This window comes from Filicampus tigris, chromosome 7, assembly GCF_054856515.1.
Source record: "Filicampus tigris isolate MCC_2025a chromosome 7, RoL_Ftig_1.0, whole genome shotgun sequence".
Taxonomy (NCBI): domain Eukaryota; kingdom Metazoa; phylum Chordata; class Actinopteri; order Syngnathiformes; family Syngnathidae; genus Filicampus; species Filicampus tigris.
In genome coordinates this window covers 11,433,251-11,458,816 of record NC_141223.1, presented here as the reverse complement: position 1 = coordinate 11,458,816, position 25,566 = coordinate 11,433,251, and the positions used below count along the sequence as shown (strand labels likewise).

At 42.1% G+C, this 25,566-nt stretch overlaps 1 long non-coding RNA gene across 1 annotated transcript in view; it reads right to left on the bottom strand.

The window, feature by feature from the left end:
* Nucleotides 1-25,566, bottom strand: part of LOC147144786 (uncharacterized) — a 52,389-nt gene that overhangs the window by 8,215 nt on the left and 18,608 nt on the right. The window contains exons 3-5 of the long non-coding RNA XR_015087348.1: nucleotides 24,892-25,019; nucleotides 13,420-13,491; nucleotides 3,381-3,683 (exon numbers count right to left, since the gene is read on the bottom strand). This is a non-coding gene — a long non-coding RNA (uncharacterized LOC147144786). The remainder of the gene's footprint in view (nucleotides 1-3,380; nucleotides 3,684-13,419; nucleotides 13,492-24,891; nucleotides 25,020-25,566) is intronic.

The following is a 25,566-nucleotide window of genomic DNA, read 5'->3' as shown; positions in this document are numbered from 1 at the left end:
ATTTAAAAATGGCGTGGGGGCAGGGCGAGACGGGCCGGAGTCATCTGTGTTTCCTGCAACACATTAACATCTTTTTCAACTCATCTTATAACGTAACCCTTAAAACATTTAGCTTACAGATGATTGGATCAGCTAAGCAAAACATACGGTAAAGACTCTTTACTTCTGCTAGCAATCCAGGCTAAACTTAGCTCCTCATCCAAATAAATAAAGTTGTTTACTTTCCATGAAGTACCACACTGTGCCCCAACACGGCGGGCAGCAATGAGTTCAACTAGAACAGATGCAGCAAAATGAAGAGCAAGAAGAAAAGGCAGAGAAGGTCACCAACTGATCTCCAGTTATAATATATGCTTGAGAGCATTGTCGCAAGCTGTTCGTAAGTGTTGCTACTCCGTGTGTGTGGAAGTAGCCATTGTATGAAGGTTTATAATTACCATAACATCTATGCTAATCTATGTTGGCCCGTCAATAGCCTTTGACGTTATATATTAGCATTAAGCTATCAGACTTTGCTGTTAAAATATGCACCATTTAATTTTCTTTGTCAGTTTTTTGGTAAAATTTCATTGAAAGAAATAATCAGCCTATTATTTAAAGAATTGTGCAAGCAAGAGAAAAATAAAACAGCTGCTAATGAATTAAAATTTTAATAAATTTGAGTGTGTTTTAATAGGTACTCTTAGGTATATCTTTGAGGTGTGTCGGAGGGATGAAACCATAAAATATGTTTTGAATGGTCTCTACCGCATATTTTCACATGGTTTGAAACCTAAAAACTGTATTGAAGAAACACACAATATCTGTACTCTCTTAACACCAATTAACTACTTTGGTGTTATCTAGAACTTTGGCATCATCTTGTGACATTTCATGGCGTAAAAGAAAGAATATAATATTGCACTTGAAAACTGAATTGGTGAAATATTTATAAAATAATGACAGTATGGCTAAAAACACACATATCTGAATACTGGAATTTGTGAGTAGTTAACCCCAAATATGAATGCACTTCCATATTTTGACAGACATAAGGGAGGGATAAAAAACTTAAAATATATACATTGAGTGATATCATAACCAATCAGTTTATGACTGATGTGTAGATGGCCCAATGGCTCTATGAACAAAAAGAAGGATGCAGATAATAATGAAGTCAGACTGAAAGAAGGTGAAACTTAATCAAAAACAAGAATCACAGTGGATGGAACAATACAGGAAGTCTGAAGAGGATATTAGAAAAAAAATCACCAAAGGAAAAAGTCGCCTCTGGCAACGTTTTTCGCTTTCAGGAAAAATGTTGTACCTCGGAATGAAAAAGAAAAATGGAGCAGGACGAGGGGGAGGAGGGGGCATATCTCGGAGTAGTTTTGAAGTGCAGAGGACGTAATGAGAAACAACTGGCCGGCCGTCACTATCCATCCATCGGGCAACGGGAGAGCTCTGACATGCGGAAGAAGTGCAGGCCTCTCACTGACTGCGTCCAGACCCGAGAATGTTTAAAGGCAGGAGGATGATGATGATGATGATGATGAGGATAATGATGAAAATGGGACCTGATGCTTATTAGTTTACGTTTGATCAAATTCATTTCCTGAAAAGTGTCACTTTGGACTGAGATTAGTAGTCCTGACTTTGGATGTGACTGTGTGTCCAACTGGTCCATGTTGGGTCCCCATGCATGGGTATGTGATTGGTGGTTTCCAAATTTGTTTTTGATGGCCCAAATATTCATATCACGTAAAATAGCAATATGGAGTCGACTGTAAAATTAGGATTTTTATCCTATCCTTGTTCGCTCCCAAAAGATGACGTCCAAGAAAAAGAGGACTTCTGTTCATCGGGGAAAGGCCTGAAATAGTTCATATTATAGTTCATATCATATATTGACTGAAATGCAAAATAGAGTAGTAATGCAAAAATGGTGCCTCGGAGTCATTTTACAAGAAGGTGGGGCTTAAACATAACCAGCAGTCATAGTAGAGTGGACAAATGCATGTCGACCGATGTAATGATTTTTAAAATCCTGGCCTGATGTTTTTTGTAGGCCTCAAAAGGTAAAAGGGGGAAAACAATTAAAAGCAAGTCAAAGTAGAGTGGAAGAATCGATGTCGACCGAATGGAACAATCCTCGCTAGTTAGCAGAAATATACTAAGAAAAGAGGACTTCTGGTACAACAAAGCCTGTTTTTCACTAAAATAGTGTAAAACATCAGCACCTATAAAAGATAAATGAAGATATATAAAAGAAGGCAGGACTTACACAGAAACAAAAATCACAGTGGAGTGGAAGAATGCATGTAGGCTAGTCAAAAAGTCATGATATTTTAAAATCTTGGCCGGATGTTTTTGTAGGACCCAAAAAGTGCACACACTTTTTTTTTTTTTTTTTTACACAGAGATCCGGCATAATTGCCACATCAGAGTCACAGTGGCGTAGAAGAATGCTTGTCGACAGAAGTCAGGATTTGTTTAATCCTGGCCTGATGCTTTTTGTCGGCCTCAAAAATTGTAACAGCAGAAAGCGACTGAGCTGTGAGTCACTGTTGCGTGTAATAATACATGTCAACAGAATAAAAAACGCCTGGGCAGTTGTGGTTTGTCCAACCTTAACAAAGCCTTTTTCACACAGGCCCGGATACAAAATTACTTGTAATTATCTGAAGAAGGTGGCACTTAAACATAAACATGAATACATGAAGAATACATACTAACTTGAAGCAATAACTTCATTTTTGGTACCTGCAGTAATATTTGCATGATGACAGTCAATTACTGATCCTAGTCTCTCATGTGTTGAGGTTTTGGTGAGCTTCAGAGGATTTTCAGACTTCAAATTGGGTCTTGACACTCCTTAAATTTGGGAATGAGTTTTCTTAAATCTAATCTGATATCAATGAATGTCTTGTTTTAATTAAAACGCTAAGACTGTTGGAGTTGATGGAGGACTAAGGATGTCCTAAAATAATCACCTTTGAGAGGCTTAAATCAGAGGATTTAGACTTTTCAAATATAACCAATCCATTTGTAGGCAAAAACTCAATGGCAAGACCTTTTTTCTCATGAATTTTTGTGACGAGAGTCACCATTGGAAATTGAATTATCTGGCTTTACTGTCATTGTGTTTCACCTCAACTACAGCTTGACACTTTGGTGATTTAGTTCTTTGGCTACTATGGATAGCAGCAGAAACCGACAATTTGCTCATAAAAATTGGCTTATTCCTGAACAATTTATCACGCCCCCCACCTTTGAAATACTGGCTACACCCCTGATGACAGGCTTGGATGATGCACAAAAATTAAAAATCATTTGTGTCAAGGCATATGTACACTGTGACTGAAAAGTCTTGAAATAAATCAGTGTAGTTTTGTTCTGACCTGACCCGCTTTAACCTTTGGCTGACCATGGCTGTTCTCTTGTGGCTCGTATCCAGTTGGCCGTGTCAGCACTTTGAAGCATTTCTTATCTCTGTTTTTTTTTTTCCTTCTTCAGATCTTTTTTCTTTTTTTTTTGCATTGTCAGATGTCAGGAAGAGGACTGCGGTCCAAATGGCTCGTTCCTCTGCAGGACGAGCCAAGCTGAGGCGGGCCGGAGTGGGAAATGATTTCTCCCAGATTTCTCCAGATAACGTATCTGTTCCTCGGACTCTTTGGTCACGAAGGCGTATCTCTTGAGAGCATCTGGTGAGACAAAGTAAAGCAATTACACGTACTTAGTCGACTGTGTAAACGACGCTAGCTTCTTCTTATCTGGAAACTTGGATAGGAAACAGAATCAGCAGACATGGAATCGCATCTGTAATTCCTTGACAAGCTTTCACTGTATCTTGTTCTTGATTGCTTGTAAAAATATGACCAACCTAAGGCGACCCAACAGGGACGAGGTCAGAACTCTAAGGCAGGATTTGCATGACACTGTTCATGTGATCATTTGGATAAGCGTCACGGTGGCAAAGGTACAAATGTTTCTTAGGTTCATTGACCATTCTAAATTCATCTAAATGTGGCCTATGATTGGCTGGGAAGCAGTCCAGGGTGTACCCCGCTGCTCTCACCCAAAGTCAGCTGAGATAGGCTCTAGCTCAGTGATTCCCAACCATTGTGGTGTGAGAGATCATCAGATGTGCCGCGAGACAATAACCAGAGCTGGGCAGCGACCCGATTGGCTGTCGCCGGCGAAGGACGGGCCGAGACCACGTGGGTCGATTGAATATGCAGGACAGATACCGGGGACGGAGGGTCGCTGCCTAGCTCTGCTTACAACCAGTGCTGGGCATCATCTATCAGTCTATAACTTCTGGGCGGGATTTCCGGCCGATCCACGTGGTCCCAGTCCGTCCCTCGTCTGCGACAGCCAATCGGCATCGAGAACATTATTTTCACCCGCGGGCGCTTCAGACACACATACGCACATCATGGTGATCGGTGAAATAAAAACAAAATGGGGCACATGTCATTTCATCTGTGGGACCAAAAGGTATACAAGACTGTTTTTATTTTTTCATTTTTTTTCTTTGTTTGGCCGCGTGTGACGCGATACCGGTAAAGTTTGTTCTCGACGCTGTTTGGCTGACTCGGACCGACTGGGCGGGTCTGCAATATAGACGGGAACTCATAGACGGACTAAAGCATAGATGAATGAAAAATTAGCCAGCTTGTTCTGGATAATTCTCTTTTGGATTTCCAGTATCGAGTGCCCTCCCCGAGTCCCCATGGAAATTACAAGTCCCTGTGTTGAAATGTTTAATCTGGATTTGAGTCTTATTTCCACACTCTTGCAATTACGCTATTACACACACACCTACATATGGATTTTGGCCTGGTTTACTGCCGCTTCCCCTCTACTTTTGTTTGGTGGTCTTGGCTTAATAAACGTTGGGAAACACTGCTCGAGCTCGCATGCGACCCAAGTGAGGGTAAGCAGTATAGAAAATGTATGGATAGATGGTTCGATTCATCCCCACACAAAAAGTAGAATGGTTGAGTGGATGAGCAAGTTTCAGATATTACCCATAATGCATCTCACAAATTATCGCTTAGTTTTCAGAGGAAGCGCATACGATCCGCCCTTAATATGACAGCGGCGTGCGCGGGCCTGAGTTTGCGACAAGCTATAGGCATCCGAGCACCCCTGCTGGAGATCCAACATCTGCTGGTCGGCCGTGTCCAATCAGACGGGGGCGATCTTTACCGTGACCAATCAGGCCCACTCGGTGATCTTTTCAGGGGATCCTGCCGGAGGAGTGGGAACAAAAGCCAACTCGGGCCCCCCCCCCCCGAAAAGCACGGCTTCAAAAACCAACCCCCCCACCCCCCGCTCTTTGCTGCATCCATGCTCTTTGATATGTCCGACCCTTGCATGGAGGTGAAGCCAGCCCCCTCCTTGACAAAGTTCCACAACCCAAGTATGGAACGTTTACATCAACATCTCCATGAAAAGTGTCCATCCTTCAGCGGGAAGGGAGAAGCTCCCTCAGCGGAATTCTCGGGTCATCGCTTATCTTCTTGACCCTGGTTCAGATCAACTCCAGAGGCTACTCAGGCGTCACGCAAGAAGAAGTCAGCACGCTTAAGTGCGATATACGCCACTGATTCCGAAAAGTGGGTGTAAATCTAATAAATGCTAGACGGTCCTAAATAAGTTTGAAGTCTTTACCTTTGAGTGTGGCAAACATCTTTGTTTCATTGGATCATAAGACGTTTTCCAAATGAATTAGGGAGACTGTGTTTTTTTCAAAATTTCAAAACCTTTAACACACAACAATGAAAAATCTCTAATACTCCTCACGTTCTACAGTACTGTAGTATTTGTGCCTATCTGTGACTGAGTGCATGTGATTTTAAAAGGCGGGGCCCGGCTGTTGAGTGATGTTGGCGTCAGCGAATGAGAGTGGAGTTGGCTGGCTGTTTTAATCCATTAGCCACTCTGTGTTGAGTGACTCAGCGTCCGTTGTGGAAAATGGCAGGTTGCATGTGAATATAAGCTTGTGCTTATTTTGTTACCGTTTGTTCAATTGAGAATAATCTGCAATATAAGTACGATAAAGAAATCTGTGACACATTGAAATCGCAAGAAGTGAACCGCAAGATAGCAAAGAACGACTGTATCGTACAGTCTGTCTGTCGTAGCTCCACCGCACATCGCCATTATCCATGCTAATCGTTAGCCCGTCATATCTCAATGCACCATATGCGCCTTGGCTCAAGAAAAATAAGGAAACACTGAGGTAATGAACTGGCCTTAAAGGGTCTAAATTGAAAAATGGTACAGTCCAGGTATCTTATAGTAGCAGTACCAAATTTGGCTTTGTTTCTTGTGTGAAAGCAGATGCACGACCGTATAGTATAGCTCAATAAAATCTGTCTCGACAGCGGATCAGCCCCCGACCGACCCTCTTCTCAACAGGCCGATGACAACGTGAGGAGTTGGCAGATGGGCAAAGGATGAACGGGAAGAACGGGATTGTGTGTGCGCAGGGTAATTATGGGATGGAGTAATGGTGAGACGGACGTAAAGAGGGGGCTAAAGTATGTGGCAAAGGCCCGCATTGACACGAGGATGACACATGATGGGCCGTGACTGGCTAGAATTACACCGCGATGAAATATGTCAGCACTGACCCCAACAACAACCCCACCCCCACCACCGCCACCTCCATGACCGCCACCCCCACTTCTGCTGTTGTCTCCCTTCAAAACGAAGTGCAAGTAGAGTCGTTATAGCACATGAACGCAACCCTGTGTAACATGTACGTGTAGTCTCTATTCCAGTAGCTCTCAAAGTGGGGTGTCTGGATCTCCATGAGTCCATAAACCATAACTTGGCGGTACGCAAGAAAGCTTTGGGCTAATTAAAAGCTAAATCTGACATTCCTGCATGCACGCAGTATTTCCAGCTCTCTAACACTCTCTTCTAATGTAGAGTGGTGCAAGTGAGGTGACCTCACTTAACCCATACAATATGATCTTTGGCAATGTTTAGCATGACTAACTCGGCGATTGCCAAAACAATGCGGAAATGTGTTCTACTTTGAGGTAGTTAAACTCGCTAGTAGCTTTTTAGGGGGAAAAAAAGTCACTGTAACAGTCAGAGAAGTTTAAATCTAGTGAACAAATAGTAGAGCAAAAGGAAAGAATTCTAGAAAATTGCTATGGCCGCAGGGAGCGAGTTTGCCATAATGGTTTTCATTGGGTTCTTCATTGAACTGATCCACACCTCACTCAATGTCAGCAGGAAAAGACTCCAGCTCACCCATGACGTTAATGAGAATAAGTGCGATGGAAAATGACAACAAATGGAAGGACGGACTTGCAGTTGACATCTCAAGCTAAACAGAAGACCAAAGTCAGGACAGATGGCGTTAAGCAGTTTGCTCTGCGGCGTCCTGCAAGGCTCTGGTTTCGGCGCAGATGTAATTCCAGAGTGTGGGGATCACCTGCGCGAGCCTCCATCAGGTGCCTAATGGCTGTAAAATCAAGTTGGCTCGGTCGGACGTTACCACTGGGATTGTGGCATTAGTCAATCCTCTCCCTTTCATCCTTTGGCCTGTCAGCTCGTATTCATCTAATTGGTGTTAGTGGTGAAGAGGCAGTGACCTCACGCCTCCCTCCTCCACGAGGCCCGGCCCTTACCCTGAGCCCTTGCCGAGACCTCCAGTCTGCTGCGGTGCCACAACACGCAGCGCTTTTATGCACTTATGCACATTGAACTCTGCTTGCACCCCGACACTGATGAGCCTCTGCTCATCACGAGTGACAGGCTCGACCAGGCAGACCGTCTCACCGCTGCTGGGGGTGTGGGGGCCAACATTCCTACAGGTGCTGTGCTGAAGATGAAATATGAAAGGTCCATAAAGGGGACAAATGTTGCCAGAAGACAATCATCGGTGCATTTGCCTCCAATCAGATAGACATGTGACTACAACCTAACACTAACCTCGTTTTCAGGGAATATACAGTGGTGCATACATAGCATACATATCAACTCCCAATGATTGTCAAATCATTCACAATCATCTAATGATCCCAAGAGCCAAAAAGGAAGTCCGCAGGTTCTAGAGCGTTTTCTATTCGGGCACCGGTGCTTTGGAATGCCCCACCCACGGATATTAGAGGCGCTACCTCAGTAGAAATGTTTAAAACAAGGCTAAAGACTTATTTGTACAATCCTGCATTTTGTTGAACTGTTTTGTTTGGCCTCTTTACTGCCGCTTGTATTCTTTTTTCTGTTCTCTTTTCCCAGGCTTGGGAATTAGGTGATGACGACCAAATTTGAGGTTGCTGTTTCGATCACACAGCAACTAACCGCTACAACATCGAAGGTTGACCACTTCCTGCTACGCTGCTACGGAGATTTGTACATTGACCAACTGGGCAGAGACCCACTTCACCCAAGTCGTCTTCCTGCAGCACTTCATTTGATTGACTTTCACAGTATTTGAACTAACACTGTATAGTATCATAATGTGTGTTCAATGTTGCCCACTCGGCATCCATTGCAGCCTGATCATCCTGGAAGGGGGATTCCCTCATCTGTGGTCCCTTCTCAAGGTTTCTCATTTTTCAGCAGATAGTTTTTTTTGTTTGTTTTTTTTCTTGCTCTCTAGGGGGTTAAGATCAGTGGATGTCGTTTATATGCTATCAACTATAGGCATGTGAATCCCTTTGAGACACTCCAGTGATTAAGAGCTATAGAAATAAATTTGACTTTGACTTGACAAAGATGACACTACGTTTTATTGTCAAGAAAATGATTTCCTTCCAGGCCTTTCCACATAGAACGTGCACTGACACGCTGACTTCATTTTTTGCCTGCCTCTGATTAGGACTTCGTGCTGCGTTCTATTAGTGACGTGTTTTATTTACCTACAAGTGAACTCTTGCAGTTCTTGTCTAGCGTTTTAGTTTGAACAAACAGTCTTCCTGGCTGCACTAATGTGTCATATCGTACAAATAATGGTGGTTTGGCCAGATGTGCACAGCCTGTCCACATTCACATAAAATGTGGCCCAGAGCGACAGACAAATTGAAATCTCATAATATTTCCACAGATTTCCCAATAGTCTTTCAATGGCAAGTATGCTTTGTCCTTTTGATCCCACAGTTTACACTTATATACTACTTCTTCACATACATGCGCACAACTAGAACATAAGCATACAATACTGTATATTATACTAAATCTATTTTGTCACTTCTGGGGGTTTGATGCCTTGCTCAAAGGCACAAATTCCAATTTTTGGAGTTATGAACCACCTTACAGTCCCTGAGGCCAAATCCTTTAAAAAAATAGATAAAATAACATTTAAAAAAATAAAATAAAGTCAACCCTTACCAAAAGAAGAGATGGAAGTGTTTTTTGCAGGGATGACTCTGGACCTGGTTTATTGTTGTCAGAGGTCACTGATGGGACAAAACCGGCTTGGCTAAACATAATAAATCTTTTTGAGTTTCCACATTTATCTCAAACTTCTCAAACCCCCAGTTTCAATCTATCTTATCTAACCTTCTTGAATGCCAAGTACCTAATTATGACGTTCATGTAAGAACCTATTATCAAGACTTGTGAAACCCCACTACTTTTCCCCAAGATCGCCTTTTGACATTCAAGTAGCATGTATTGCAAAAATCTGTGGTTTGAGTAGCGAGCCTTGTCAAATACCACCAGTTTTTGATTGTACCGACCAGTAACGGTGACATTTACGCAGATTACCCTCTGAAACTGATGGATGTTTTGACCTCAGAAAAAGGAAAATATGTTCCGGAAGTCAGGCAAAAACCCAGAATCCAAATGAAAACGGCAGAGCTCTGAATATTACTAACATTTCCCGATCCGTTTATCACCTTCCGCATTCAGCCTTCCGCCGTCCATCTATCCACCTTTTTGTCCGGCCGGAACAAATAGTAATCGCTTATAGGCCGGTCCGCCTATCATTTTAAACGGGCTTCCGTTTGCGTTTCTACAAACTTTAGACCAAATAATGCACCCGTGGTGCTGCTGTTTGGATTATCAACTGAGTATAAATGTATTAATTGAGGAGGCCACATCTTGCCTGCATGTTGTCGTTGGTTGATGGATGACAGGAAGGAAGGCACATTTTACTGCAGGGTGAGAGGGGGGTTCGAGGGAGTGGGGGCAGAGGGGGGTTAGTAGAGTTGTCTTCGGCAGAAACACAAATTGGCCCCCTCCAATGGCTTTCACTGAGTGGCTGCTGGGTAATTTATAGCCCAAAAAGTCTTGTCGGGTGAAAAACATTATTTTAGCGGCCTCTGCATCCCAATAGAAGCCAGATGTGGGGGGATTAGCAAAGACCCCCGACTCTCCTCCACCCCTCGCGCTTTACCCAGCTAACTGTCTTATTTTCCCCATCCTCCAATCCCGGTCTTGCCTTGTTACGTATTTGTCCTTGAGGGTGCGCTGCTGTGCGCTGGGAGTACGAGAGGCAGTCATCACTCTGCTTTTGGAGGCCAGGCCTCGTTCCCCAACAAACGCTGTGTTTATGCGGTGCTCGTGTGCAAAAACCGGCAAATATGGCATCTGATGCCCGATTCCTTCTCAAGCAGGGAATAGCAACAATGCTAGATATCGGTTTCCCTGCATGGACACTAGATCAATTGTCCAAAATGGGATCAATTAGATGACGTCCCATCGATGTGTGGGCCATTTAACCATATTCAAAACAAAATGTACATGGATATTCATGTCTCCCTCAATACACTGAACCTATCAAATACCTCTAATGTACTGTAGGGGGAAAGAATGCTGTGTTATGGCAAGTATAAAATACCTGACTGGATGGGAAGGATCTAACAGACTACAAGTCAGGATAAGATAAGGTAGGGTAAGATAACTTCACCTAACCTAATGAAACTTAAAAGAGGAGACTGAAATGTATGATATATGTACCCAACAAAAGGTGATATAATGTAAAGGGTAACTTTCCGTAGTTTAACACAGTGTAACATATTGTAATGCAACATAGCTTAATGTAATATAACAGCGTAAACTAAGAAATGTATCTTGAAGTAACAGAGCATATTGTAAGATAAAGTGTCATAAGTGTCTTTATGCATGTGTGAGTGTGTGTGTGTGTGCGTGTACACAAAGTGATGGTGGGGGGGATTCAACTCACACAATCACAGTGTGTCAGTTGGCGGTCAGAATGTAGAATTCTCTGATGTGATCTCAGAGTCTCCTGCCTCCCAGCTGTCACTGCGCCTCTGGCAGTACACTCAGATACCCCCCCCCCCCCCACACACACACACACAACACAGCCCCACGCACACTCGTCCCCCTCACCAATGCCTCCTTTGAAGATGGCTACCCAGGAAATTGAAAGCTGTTTTCAAACAAAGCCGGGAGGAGAAAGGAGTACAGTCACAGTGGAGAGTGAGGCAAAGCGAGGCTTGGTGGAAAGGGGTCACTGGTCCCTCCTGTCTCTTCTCCACTTAAACCAGTTTAAAACCAGTTAAACACTTCAAATAATGAACTGAACAGACAGCATAACACACGCGCACACACACACACACACACATCCACACTTAAAGTGAGCACCCATGGAGATTCCATTACATTATAACATTTTACCACCAAGTCACCAAGTTCTCTCTCTCTCTAGTCTCTATATACAAACATTAAAAAGTCAAATTTCCAAAATATGTTCCCTTTACAGTTTGAACTGTGACCGACAGCCGAGTGACAAGGAACGTGTACGGGTATGACCCCCGCGAAAAGCCAACATCCAGTCACTTTTTCGGAACATTTCTCCCTTAGCGTTCCAGGTTAGCTCACTTTTACACATTTGACACTGAGGTGACATGTTTTTAAAAGAGCCCACATCAACTCAATGCTTTTCTGATATATTTTTTTTAACAAGTTGTCAGCAGCATCACGAAAGCTCCGTTATTTCCCTTCCCAAACACGTCACATGGCTCACGTTCAACCATGACCGTGATCCAACATGTCACTGAGCAGCGAGCAAAAACTGAAAACACATTTGTGTGTTTGCTTTGCTCTCAAAGCTGCCCCACCTGCAATGTGCAGCATAGACACTGTTAATCATGACATGATGTCACATGTAATTAACATAATCACACATAATGTGTCATCTAGGGGCCGCTAACAATGATGCTTTATGTTTTTAGACTGGATTTTTACACTTCCGCTGTGTGAATATACGACATTCATGGAAAACGAGCACTTGCACATCCTCGTTGGTATGTGTTGGATACAAGCTGGTGTGGCAAAAAAGAGTATTTATTAGCTTCGGTCGGAGGGAAATTTGTTAGTTACAGTAATGATACATCAAATAAAAAACAAATGACAAACAGCAGAAAAACTTGAACACATGTATTGTTGCGTGTGCATGTGGTCATGTATATACAGTCGTCTGCCAAATTTGTGAGTGCATGCATAACGTAATACCGTGTAGCGCAACACAATGTATCGCAATGCAGCATAACGCAATTTAAAATTGTACAATGTATTGTAACGTGATGTGAAGTAACATTACACAATGTAACATGATGTAATCATAATGGAACGTAACACAGCGTAACGTAATGTATGAATAAAAACTGAACGTAATGCAATGCAATGAAACGTAACAGAACATAGGTTAATGTAATGACTGTAATATTACTTAAAGGAATGTATCATATATTCTAATGTAACCGCACATCATGTTATGTAGCATACATAACAAGAACTACAGTATCACTATGAAGCTACTGTGATGAAATGTGATATAACTTGCTGTAATGTAACAAAATGTAACATAATAACTTAAAGCGGAAGTCAACCTAAATTTTTTTTTTCAAGAATATGTTCTATGCTTGGTCACTATCTGAGCCCTGAGCATCTGTGATGTCATTTTCAGTCGACAGAAGTGACAAAATGGCCGCCCACTGCAATGGACAAAAACAGGTGGATTTTGCTGCTTAACTCATATTCCACAAATGCAATATTAATCAGAATGCCGTGCTTCAGCTAGTGGGCTTGCATAGAACACATTCTTGACAACAATATGTTTGGGTTGACTTCCGCTTTAATGAAGTTCAACGTAACATCATGTACCACAAATATAACGCAATGCATCGTCATGTACAAAACGTAAAATGGAAGATAAAATAAGTTTGTGAAACATAAAACAACTAGAGCACTACAAAGTGCATCATTAACATTATGTAATGCAACAAAATGTAACATAACATATACTGTGGTATACCAAAACAAAAGGTAAAGTAACTATCTTAAAGAAGGGTAACCTACAAACATAACAAAACTTAGCTAAACCACTTAGCTTAACCAAAACGTAGCTTAACCAAGAAATCTAGACAATCAGCAGCAATAAAAAGTTAAGCAACATATGGAGTGTAAAGTAAAAATAAAGACACTAAATGTAAAGAAAATATATACCTTATATTCCATCGCCATGATAATCACACATGAGGAGCCGGCAGGGCTAATGAGATGGTGGACAGATGACACCTGAGGAGAGCCAAATTCCACACATGAGATACCAATAAACATGTAATGGAAAATTAGCAATTGGGAGCAAATCAGTAAATTAATTAATAATTTTATCAAGCGCAGATTGTTTTGAAGAGTCCCATTCAGGACTCCTGGTGGAGGGAAACTTTGTTTAAAACGTCTTCCCTTCAAATGATCCCTCCTGTTGTCGTCATGGAGACAGTCCGAGCATGCATCAAACTCCGGGGCTCCACTTCTGTCGAGGTTTACTCTGGAATAACATTTTGATGATCCGTGTCTGCGGGGCCAGACAGGTTGTGTGGTTTGGCCTGAGGGCAAGCTGGCGGGTGGACGGCAATCCCGGGGGAGGCCAAACAAGTAGTGATGGGCAGGTGGAGTGTCCAGACGGAGGGCGGCACATCCAGAGTGGCATCTTGGCACGCACCCTCACTGGCACGCGCCAACAAAAATGTCTGCCTCATTAGAAGTGGACCAAGCGAGTCTCGAGCGGTGGTACCGGATCTAGGTAGGTTCTGGGTACCGTGTAACTCACTCTTTTAACTTTGTTTTGAACTAACAATGCTTTGTATACTGTAAGGCAAAAATGAGATAGAGGAAAAAAAAGTCCAATGTACTTTAAGTGTACTCTCTCACCTACTTAAATAAAGCTACTTTTGTTGAGTCAGCATGAAAAAAAAGGGGGGTTTTATGGATGTACACCAAAAGAGGGAAGGTGCTTCCACAAGTATTCCCTCCTGTCAGACGCTCCACACGGACACAAATCATCCGAAAGTGAACGCTGAGTTCATTGCTCAAATTGTCATCTTTGAATTTTTAGAATTTGAATTGTTAAACTGGATTGGATTTCCAAAGTATGGAATGTGCAACCCTAGGGGTGTATCTGTGGTGTGTTGCCTCAAAAGTGTGACCTGCAATAACACTATTTCACTTAACTAGCCTACTGAAAATGAAAGCATGAACAATTTTTTCTGTCTCTTGTTCAGATGGAAAACCCTTAATTCAAGTTGGGGTTTTTTTAATAAGAAGTATTAGGCAGTTTCAGAAACAACTTGAGTAGGTGTTGAAATTAACTGTATGTCTGAGTCAATAATTATACTAACACTGACTATGTTTACATGCTGTCAATATTCAGGTTAAGGTAAAAATTCCGATTTCTGAGTCATTGGGAAAAACCTGTTTACATTGCTTGAGCGGAGGTAGTTACCCCCCACATTTAAATAACCCGATTGAAACAGCGACGCACAGACGGCATGACGCAATTTGCGTCACCTTGGCTTATTACTTGCTTCTGTCCATAAAACACGTTATATTCATGTCATTCACCGCACGAATGAAGCAGACAGTTTCCTCCTTGCCTTAAAAGTGTGATGTCATACTTACTCTAGCTTTCGCCATGTTTTTATTTATCCTTAAACGTGTGTTTCCAGTGGGTAATGTGTCAAACAACGCACATATAAGCACTTTCTGTACTACAAAGACCAAGATTCCTTGCGGTTGAGCATGCAGAGTGTCCCGTGCATTCGGAATATTCCAAATGCCGTATGCATGCACGCATATTCGGGTTGGAAAGGGAGTAACCCAGGCATGATATTCAGGATTTTAAAAACCCAAATTAGGGCATATTCGGGTTATTCCTAGCATTTACATGGCTTTTAAAAACCCGAATAGTGCCAATATTCGAGTTTTAAAAGGTTTATTGGCTGCATGTGAACGCAGTCATTTTTTTCTGAGAAAATTCATGTTCATCCACCCCTTGATTTGAAAAGCACACTCAATTCAAGTAATTAAGAGACTCTAGTTATGTGATGACACTGAAATGTAAAGTTGTCATGCTGAAGTATGACAAGCAATGTGGTCTTCCATAATCTGAGTTTCGGAAATCATGTAGATAGATCCTAAATAAAAGTGGTCCAAGAATTGACCTTTGCGGAACCCTGCAATTTGAGCTTTGTTCGCTCAAACTCGTACCTACTAAACTACCAATTGAGGCAAAGTAGACCTGATCTTGTAAGATTTTAACACATTTTAGACAGCTGAAGGGTGTGTGTGTGTGTGTTGGGGGGGGTGGGGGTGGGGGGGCTTATATTGGTTAGCAAAATCAACTAAAGTTGACCGTTGGTGTCTGATATAAGAATGGAAGTAACATTTTTGGTGGGGTTTCTGAGAGGGAGAGATCGTGCGCCAAGTGTGTTGTGATGTTAAAGCGATTGCTTGGAAATACGAAAAGCTGCTATAAGGTGACCTTGGGCCTATAAACATTTTTGGGGAGGGATGGGTTTCTGTGGGTGTGTGTGTGCGCTATCTATCTGCACTAGCTATATCTCCTACACATTCTAATGGACCTTTGCGACCTATGTCCACAGGTGTGGGGGTCAGAGGTCGTCGCTTTATGGCGGAGCAGGAGGTGGTAGGACTGGGGGGTCGGGACCTGTGCTCCGTGGAATTTGGGAGTCGCCATGGCAATGGCAACGGAGCAGCCAAGATGACAGGTAGCCCCCAGGGGCCGTAAATAACAGCTATGCTCTCATACTTTTGTGTGTAAAGGGCTAGGCAGTGACTCAAAACAGGAAATGAACACAAGAGGGACAGACAGTGATAACAAAGATGATTGTTTTGGATCAGCAGATCTGTAACAGCCTAAATGCAATTTTCAAAGTGAATGTGTGTCTTAAACAGCATTTAATGAACTTTCTAAGCCACGTACACTTTTAACATCCAGACAGCGTTAGCGCAACCCCTCCAAATAACAAATAGAACATTTCTAGATGCCAATGGTCACTTTACACTGCCAAAAAAACGGCATACTGTAGGGGTCAGGAATGACAATTGAACAACTAGGCACAAAAAAGTACTGTTTATGGATTTCTTGGTTAGAAAAGGTAACCTGAACCATGTTTGTACCTTTTAATTTTCATGTAATGGTGCAAACAAATGCTAGCCCTATTTGAATGACTTTTGAAAGACACCATTGTTCTATTGAATGTAGTTTCAAAAAATAAACAGGAATAGTGGAAATCAAGACCAGAGATGGACAACTTAATACACTTTAAGCGCTTCAAACGAACTGTCATCGGTTCTTGTGAGGTGTTCTTCACTTGACTTGATTTTACTTGATTTGAGCAACCGTCATGTCATTTTCAGTCGACAGCAAGTGACAAAATGGCTGCCCCCTCAGATGGACAAAAACGGGTGAATTCTCCTACTTAACTCACATTCCACAAACGTAATATTAGTCAGAATGCCATGTCTAGACTAGTGGGGCTACATAGAACATAATATTGTAAAGAAAATATTGCGTGGACTCCACCATTAAAACTGATCAGGTGTTGTTTTAGGGGAAGCATTTTATAATGTTACCCATCCCTGACCAATATCGTCCTCTGTGTACCCCACAATACCCTACAAACGTTGCAAATTGTAATGGTTCCAATCTGTACCTCTCACAAACAAATAAAACAAATAGGTATTTTCCCGATGAAATTTGAAAAAGGCTTATCAAAGGTGACCATGGGTGTCCAGAAGTGGTAACCCCCCAAGAAACCCCCCGCCCATAAAAAAATTATAATAAGCACCTTTACGGATGCCCATGGTAAGCTTATAGCAGCTTTTGTCAAACTTTTGGAGTCTGGAAAGGTACCTTTTAAGTTGTTTGTTTGTTTTTTTTAAAGTGTGTGTCTAGGGGACAGTGGGTGCACCAAGTCTGAGTTGTGATTTAGGGATGATTTGCAAGTTTTTTTTTTTTTTCGTGCTGATCCACAATACAGCTCAACAAATCTGTGCGAGCACAATGGGTTCATAGAAAGCGTGGGTGGATGACGTATTGATCAGTGTGAGCAATCCAAAAGTGTGTGTGTGTGTGGGGGGGTGTATGCATGTGTGTGAGTGATGGGGGGGGTGTATGCATGTGTGTGTGTGTGTGAGATGGGGGGTGTGGTAACCAGATACGCAGCTTTCTTTCTGCACGTTGTCACCGGATCTGCGGCCCCAAGAAGAAGGGACTCAGGTGTGTACAAAATAAAGAGTCGGCAGAGGTGAAGCGGGCCTTCTTTCACAAGCGAAGGGAAGGGGGTCCTTCACCCTGGCCCCAGGGTGGGTCGCGCTCCCTGACCTGTGACCTCTTCTCTGAAAGAAGGGAATGCCAGGGAGGGAGCAAGCAACGTGTCTGAGCAGAGCCAGGAGCACAGCAGACAAGGCGAAGAAATAGTCGGCACACGTTTCAAATACAACGTAAGATGATAGGGCGACTCTCGAGTCACATGACTTGACTCGAGTCAGAATTAAGTCGCCAATTTTAGGACTTGACACTTGCTTGGATAAAACTTTTGAAAGACTTGACTTTATTTTTATATTCATGGGGCTTGACTTCAGCTATATGACTTGAAGGTAGAAGGCAATGTTTGCAACTCCAAGTTACTTTTAGACCATATATATATATATATATATATATATATATATATATATATATATATATATATATATATATATATATATATATATATATATACATACATATATATATACACATATATATACATATATATATATACACATACATATATATATATACATACATATATATATATATATATATATATATATAGCACATTTTACAACTGCTGCAGCTGTAACAAAGCACTTTACATATAACATAAAAAAGCAATAATGCAACAACAAAGACAGTGAAAGCAGTAGTTAAAACACAAATTAATGATACTTACACATATACATACACAGTGTCAGTCTCATGTTGGGTCAAAAGCCAAATAATTAAAATGTGTCTTCAAATGAGTTTTACAGAGAAGTTCTTGTTCTTCTTCCACGTTATTCATTTAAATCGTATCATAAAATGTATCACTGAGAAAAAAACGTAAAAAAAAAAATGGATCATGGTAAAGTAGGAATTGGTATACATTCACATTTAAATTATAAACTCATTCACTGCCAGATATTTTCAGACCCTCATTTACCCTAACGTTTGAAATTTTTTGAAAAAATATAAATAAATTCCTGGGTTTGAATGGCTGGACTGCGAAAAGACAAGTTAATTCGTCAATGGCAGTGAATGAGTTAATGCAAGCATTGCGTCAGAGCTTGGTCCCGAACCCCCGTGAAAAGCGAGGGTTCACATTTTGTTTAATTATAGCCTATGATTTTAATAGTTAAAATCTCCCACATCACCTTTGTTGTAATGGCATTCGTGTTCACTTGACAGATGTTTGTTCATCTCTGTTGTTCTTCACTTTTGTCTTTTAATCTTCATTAAAGAGCCCCCCTAACCTTTGACTCCTGGTCGTATCTGACTGTGAAGCCATGTGCCTGCCAGATGTGCATTTTGCAGCAGTGCTTCAGTAGAGGGCAGCACGCAAATATCCCAGACAGGAAATCAGGTGATGTCCATCCATCCATTTTCTATAGTGCTTGTCCTTATCAGGATTGCGGTTGAGCTGGAGCCAATCCCAGCTGGCTTCAGGCAAGAGACGGGGTACACCCTAGACTGGTTGCTAATCAGACATGATCCCACCCCCAAAAGTTCCGTAGTGTAAAAGATCGATGAATAAATGTACCTGAAAGCAAACTTAGGCCCTGGTCCCAAATAATCAAATCAAATTGGTCATCTGAAGTCACAGGGGAAAGACATTACTCTGTTGACCTTCTGGTTTTTGGGAAGGGTAAATGAATAAATGAATGTGAAAGGAACTGAAGTCCCTGAGTTCTGCAATCCTAACCCACAGTTGTCATCTGAAGGGTTCTAGCTCCTGCTTTCCTTGCCCTGTTCACTTTTTAGAATGTGGATGAATAAAGTGACCTGGAACAAAAGCTAAGTCATCTACAGTTGACCACCACCAACCAACTTTTTAGAGAGTAGAGAAATGGCTGTCAAGTTCTTGTGGGGTGAATCAATGATGTGGTGATCAAGTGAATAAATGATGAACCAAATTCAGGTCCTGGTTGCATTATGGAGACCCACAATTGGCATCTGAAGGTGCCTAATCCATAGGCAAAGAAGAATAAATTAACCTGGAAGGAATTTAAGACCCTGAGTCCTTCAATCCATACTCAGTGTGGTCATCACAAGTTTCCTAGATCCAGCAGCAAGACCTTGCCCTGTCCACTATGTAGGATGTGGATGAATAACGTGACCTGCAACAAAAGACAGATTGTGGTTCCCATGATGGAAACCCAATGTGTATTTCTTATGCATATGTACAAAATAACTGTTTTTGTTGCCGATACCCTTAAAATCCTATCCACCCAGTCGATTGTGATCATTCTCAGCAAAGACTTTTTTCTTAGAATCTGGACTAGATCACTAATAACTAATAATCTCATGATTTTCATGATATCGTCCCTCTTGACCGGTTTCAAACACCTCAGTTGAAAGTTATTGTTTTTTATGATCACTTGTAAGTACAGTTGAAGTGGCATGTTTGAGTATTTTGGTTCACTTCAAGAAAAGTCTCAAATTTCAGGGTGAAAGAATGACATTTAGGGTATTTTTATTGCTGTCAAGTGTCAAAACGGGTTAAATTTGACCCAAACAGTATGCAAGAGTTTACTTGACTTTAACTGTATGCACATTTCCTCAATCTGCTCGACGCACTCGTCCCCTGTCTGATTAGGGTGGCTAACAAGCTTAGCTTTGCGGTGAAAGGCAGACTTAGCACTGCTGCCGCTCACACTGTAACAATTCTGCTTACTGAAAAAAAAAAAGGCGCTTAATGCTCGGTCACGCTCCACCTTTCCCCAAGCCTCCTCCTTCACTCCGACTCCTGCTTGCTGGCTTCCAATTTACTCCCAGAGAGAGAAAGAGAGAGAGAGAGAGAGAGAGAGAGAGCGAGAGAGAAAGAGAGAAAGAGAGAAAACGAGAGAGAGACAGCCTTGTCCTTATGGAGGAGGCAAACGCTGAGAACAAGTTGTGGTGAGAAAGGAGGCCATTGTAGGGGGCTGGCCTGGGTACAAGTCGCCCATTCAGATGCGGCCAGCCGTGTACAATGGCTAAACTAACATCATTGACATTTGGAGTCGGCCGAGCTTCACGAATGAGAGGCAAGAAGATGGAGGAGACGACGGGGCGGGGAAGGGGAACGGTCGGAGGACCGTTGTCAGGGGCACTAATCATCGATCAAAAATTTCATGTCGGCATCAGGGATCAAACCCGAGCTTGAAAGACATCTGAGATCGCCACTTCCCCTCTAAAGGCTGTCCCCTGTGGGGCCACATGGGAGGGGTGCAAGAGGCCAGTGGGGCCAGGGAAAACAGACCCGGATCAAAGAGCTGCTCGCTTCACTCTACTAGCTGCCATTAAAAGTCACTTTGATAAAGCATCAAGTGAGCTAATGAGTCATGCTTTTTGTCGGATAGACAATTTATTCTGAAGGCAGACAATCCTCCTTCAAGCGTCTCCAGTTGGTCCAAAATGCTGCTGTCTGCCTCTTAACTGGTGCTCATAGGAGGGAGCACATAACTCCAACACTGGCATCCCTTCACTGGCTCCCTGTACATTTTAGAATTTTTTTTCGAGATTCTTTCATTTGTTTTCAAATCTTTAAATGGTAATGCCCCACCTTTACGTCTTTGAGCTCCTCCAACCCTACAAAACTGCACGATGCCTCAGGTCAGTAGACCAGACGCTACTGGAGGTACCAAGGACTAAGCAGAGGCTCAGAGGTGATTGAGCCTTTTTCGTTGCTGGTCCCTCTCTTTGGAATGAGCTCTATAAATAAAGTTGAGTTGAGAAAATAGGGGTGTGAATCTCTCCAATAAAAGACAATTCTGTACGCATCTCACATGTGTTACATTAGGTGATATGATTTAAAGATGGTTAATTTGAAAGTTTAATGATTTGATACATACATACGTATATACATATATATATATATACGTTTTGGTATGGCATGTTGGGTTTGGTCCACGCGTTCGGTTTGGTTTACTTACGCGAGTTTAAGCACGGGCGCTATTGATTGTTGCATGCGGGAGAGGCGGGCGGCGGCACTTAAGAGGAGCCAGGACACCAGAAGCCGTGATAAATCATAAATGCATAGGTAAATAGCATTATAATGGCATACGCCAACAAGCCAGAGCTCGAAGGTCCCCCCCGTACACTGCGGTCTCCTGTTTGGGAACATTCTGGCTGTCCTGTTAAAATCGCCGATGGGGAAAGGTCCGTGTATAAGTCCCAAAAGTTGTGTGCCGACATACATGAGATTGGCGGCTATGCTGTAGCTAGCACGTCTGACATAATTTAACTTAAAACGACTTCATCCGACTTTGAATGTTTCTACTAATATATATATATATATATATATATATATATATATATATATATATATATATATATATATATATATATATATATATATATATATATATATATATATATATATATAAAATGAATATACTTCATTTAAATTGTATATATCTGAAATAATTCCAAACATTCTATAACAGAGAACCAGCACTGGTTCTCGAGGGCTCATATCCTTCATGTTTTACATGTTTCCCTCCTTCAACACACCTGATTCAAATGATCAGCTCATCATATTGTTTTTGATCATTTGAATCAGGTGTGTTGGAAGAGGGACACATCTAAAACATGCAAGACAGGAGTCCTCGAGGACCGGAGTTGGTGACTCCTGTTCTACAACATACAAGTCATAATAATTCATGTTTGTATTTGTTTTTACCTTTAAAAAAAGATATTATGATCCCCATGCATGTTCCCCACTTGAGCATGTCCGCAAATGGCAGCAATGAGCACCAGGCTGCACATGCACATGTGGCCACTTGGTGACGTTCACACGCTGAATGAGGGCAGCTCATGAAGGCATCCCTGTGTGTCCAAACAAGCCCATGCATACGTTTGGAAGCGGGTAAACAAGGCCAGACCACCTAGCCCAGTTGAGCCTGCCAGCCTGGAGGCAACCTGGATCTGCTTCTGCATCTCCTCGCCACGGTGCCATCCCGCAACCTGCCCACACCCGCTATGACCCCTTCTAGTTGGGAAGGGGACAACTGGGTCTGTTAAATGTAATAACAGCTGCTCGGAGCAAAAAAACTGAGAACCTGATACACACTCGCGAGGCCTGACCCCTGCCCATGATTCAACTCTGGACAGGCGCTACTTGAGTGCACCTCATAAACAGAATTCCCAGCAACCCCACGTCGAGGCCCTTTGCGAAGGCTCGGGCCTATTTTTGGGTCGCCCACTCAATGCATCCGAACATCTCGTGGGTGCGTAGAGAATGTTTCCGGGTGTATTTAAAGCCGATGATTTGTTTTGGTTTAGGGGTGCAAGGAGAGGTCATCGGACAGAGGCGATGACGGTTGATGGTTCAATTAGTACCAGTTCTTAAAAATAGAATGCTGGCGACAACACACAGTACATTTGGATTGGGTATTTTAACACTGTGATATTTCACGGAAGAGCATTTAAGCTTCTTTAAGGCGACTGGACTATTCTTGGAATTTACGTGCTCATTTATGAGACTGTCACGAGTTGTTGTACAGTTGAAGACTTCAAACCCACTATTTTTGTAAGTTGAATCAAATTAGTTAAATTTCTGGTGCCACGTGAAAGCTAATAAATTTGATGAGGTTGATATGATGTACGCACGTTTGGGTTCCTGATTGGCTCCAATGGCCATGACTATCAGCAGTCAAATGCGTATGGCACTTTTTTAAAATAAAAGCTCTATTTTTAGCGAGTTCTTCATAGGAGTTTATTCAGTTTTATAGGGTTAAGAAATTGAACTATGCTACGGTAGATATGGTCTTAATGGTGCTTGTCCAGTGGTGTGCAAAATATCTTTTGCCGGGCAATTCAGCAGACTTATGTCAATCTGCAAAATCTTACATGCGCGCCCTCCACTCAAGCACCCCGAAATTAAATCTCTCACCTCTCTACTCCCTGACTGAGTTATGAGCACCCTATCTGCAGAGAGCAATACAACTTTGCATAATAGTGATCAAATCAATCAGCAGAGATGGGCATATCGTCAGACTGACGGTCTGTCACTGACGGACACCCGTTTTGCTGACGATTGATGATTTTAATGATTTGAATCATTGATCCATTTTTCTTCTGAGCATGCCCTGTGTTTTGAAACAGCTGTTAACCTGCCAATCAGTGACAAAGACGGGCCTGTCTACAGACATGGGAGATCCCAACACGAGCCCAGATGGAGTTTATCCAGGCCAGCATCCAGTTCACCTTCTGTGTCCTGGGCTTGGGGCAGGGTGGGATCACTTTGGGGGACGTTTACAATTGGTGCTCACACCATACGCCACAATGGGGGCTCACAAGGCCGGGCCACCCCCTGAGCAGTGGAGGCCACCCAACAGTCCTGACCGGCGCTCTAACGCTGTCGAATGTTTTTTCACTTGTTGATGTTTGTGTCCTGGGATTGCGGTTTGTGCACGCGCGTGTGTGTAAATGTATACTTTCAATTTAATATGACGGGAAATGGCTAAAACATACGTGCGAGCACCTGCTGTAGACATTTCTGCTGCACGGATCAGGACAATGGGATCAGTCCCAAGTTCTGCTCCACGTGGTCAAGGTCTACTCTTCGGAAAAATGAAGCCTTTAAAACGGACCTGTGACATAGGTTTGTATCGTTTTGCTTGGTGTGCATCTGGTGATGATTGGGGGAGGACTGGTTCTATCCATTTTCAATTGCACTGATGTTGGGCAAGAGCCGGGACACACCTGTTTTTTTGTTTTTTTAGCTAGGAAACATTTCAGGTGGTCAGAGGCGACACCATTGTCCTCTGTTTGGATTGGAATGAGAAAAGCTAGCTGTTATATCATCAGCATGTGTTAATATTAAAGCCAGGGAGTGTTTTAATATATATTTATTAGCATTCAAAGTATTCACAAAAGTCCGTTTCTGTTGATGTGATTTACATGTTGTGCATTGGATTTCATGAGAGTCCAAAAATAAGTCGATCGATGGATACTTTAATTTAAATTGTGGATCAATCTACCCACCACTTATTCTCAGCCTAACAATTTCTAAGCAGGCTTACACACAAATACAAAATAAGACATGCTTTCATTTGTCGTTTAGCATTGATTGTGATAAGGACATCAAGTTCACGGCCAACTATAAGAGAAAACCATGCGATACGATCGCTATGTCCGACCCCTCCTGGTCACTCTTTCAACCCGGTGGTCCAGTATTTCAACATAGAATGATGTCACACTTACGAAGCTCTGGCACAACCTCTGCATCTTCATTCATATTTGTTCACTTGGACTGTGTGTTTTGTAAATTATTCATTAAATGTTGCTAAAGGCTCCAATGATCTCATTTTGGACGTTTTAGCAGGACAGTGCGTTGTATTTTATTCCACTTTTTTATTCAACTTTTCAGGATTTAAACTTGAGACACACACCTGAGCACAATTACACTGCCGGAGCTTGGCTCAACTTTGAACCTGGGTCAGCGTCGACAGTATCGTGTCCTCCCATCTCTGCTTTTCATCAGGATCATCCCACTGGCTCTCTGTCTTGGCCCTCCATCCTGGAGAAAAAGAGGCATGACAATCACTAAAACAGTACATTGAATTTGCATCATGAACTTTGGTAGGAATATCTACCATGACAAAACCTGCAAAAAAGCCTCAAGAAGCCTGGCTTAAAAAGACACAGGAAGTCCACCATTGGATTTGAAGCCACCATTTTATTAAACAAAACAACCCCCAAAAAATCCCCCTTCACTTTTTGAAAAAACATTAATTCTGATAGACATATTTAAGCATGAGTAAACCCCCAAAAGTCTCAAGAAGCAGTGCTAAAGCATCATTTTTTTTCTCTGAAGCATACATTTTTAAAAAATCACACTCGTTTTTTATGCACCCCTTGAAGCCAGTTTCACTTAGACAAATAAAATTCATTTTGTTATCCTAAGTAGACCCACAAAAAAGACACAGGAAGTCTGACATTTTGGTTCCAAGCAGCTATTTTGACACATTTTGATTATTTCAAAAACCAAGCGCTGCTAGTTTTTGTCCAATTGTTACCAAATTTTAACCACATACACTAGACAAATGGATGATAGTAAATTATGA